This window comes from Aquila chrysaetos, chromosome 9, assembly GCF_900496995.4.
Source record: "Aquila chrysaetos chrysaetos chromosome 9, bAquChr1.4, whole genome shotgun sequence".
NCBI lineage: Eukaryota > Metazoa > Chordata > Aves > Accipitriformes > Accipitridae > Aquila > Aquila chrysaetos.
Window position 1 is genome coordinate 12,548,231 of NC_044012.1, and position 1,499 is coordinate 12,549,729.

Genomic DNA, 1,499 nt, shown 5'->3' on the forward strand with positions numbered 1-1,499 from the left:
CTCAAGTTCTGCTTAAGTAAATTCTGAGTCTAAAGCTGCCACCTTTTTAGTTGCTGTTCAGCAGCCATGTGATGTGCTGCAAGCATGTCAAATTTCTAGGTTATCTCTTATTTCAACTTTTGTCAGGTGCCTGAAGTTTTGCTTTTGGGCAAAAAGCATCTTAGTTTTACCAATTCTGAGTTTTTTAGCTAGCTAAGTCATGTCAGTATTAATGGTGTTTCACTTTCTGAGTGGCTCAGTGTGACAGCTCTCTTCCAAATATGCCTAGAAGGGATGACAAAAAACCAGTAGCACAGTGCATTAACTTTTCTGCAATAATTCTGACTGTAAATACTTGCCAAAGATACAGCACAGAGTGATTCAAATCCCACTGATGTGTGGCAGTGCTCCATTCCCAGGAATGTTACAATCATCAAACATTAGGTCAGTGTAGCTCTATCCCAACAAGTTGTGCGTCCAGTCCCATTTCTGCAAAAGCTGCCATGTTCACTAGCAAGCACAGTGCCCCTTCTGCTGGCAGCAGCAGCCCCACTCTGGGTTGGCCAGCACTAGTGAGGAGGGAAGGTGCCTGGTAAGACTTGTGCTTCACAACGGATAAGCTATCTTGGGATACCAGCTGGATGACACACTACCAGGTTATTTATGGGGGAAAGTAATTTCTGACGAGGCTTTTCTGCTTTATTAAGCTGAAGTGAGCAAGGTATTTTAGCCCAGTGAATAGGATAATACCTGGATGCCACATACTACTACAGAGACTTTTTTCCCAGGTTTTGCATTAGAGAGAATGTGAAAAAGCTGCATAACACAGCATTCTGTAGCACTGCATCTAAACCCATTTGTAGTTCCAGCTTTTTTTACTTCAGTATATATGTCCCAGGGCCATAATAAGAACAACAAAATGAAAAAAGATAGCCTGTTTATGTAAATGTAAACCATAGTACCAGCAATGGGTACTCTGGCAGTACTTTCATTTCTCTCCTTGGCCAGCAACAGCAACCGAGTTACACTTTTTTTTTTTTTTTTTTCTGAAAAAGATGGGAAGAAAAGCTTCAGCAAGGCCAAGAAATTTGCTGTATATTTAAAATTACGTTGCAAGATATGTTTTAGCTTATGTGATGGATAAGCAAGAGTCAATTACTTACCTGAAAAAAGCTGCGTAAGGCTTTCACTCCATTTAAATTAGGGAAAAAATTCCCACTAACTTCATTATGAGTTTTGAAAGTGCAGTTCTGTCCTTCAGCATTGTCCCATCATAACTGCATGCAGGCTTACAAATATTTTGACTTAATAGTCTCATATTTCATCACTACAGTTACTTTTATAAAACTTGTATTAACAGTATTAAAACTGTAATAACTTGACACAAGAGTGAGAAATGGCAGTAAAGTATTTCAAATACTTTTTGATTTAAACAGATTCCCATCTCTCTAAACACTGGTTCAGTGTTTGAATGTTCCATATTCATATTTTATACAGGTCAAATAAAAGTGACTAAAGTG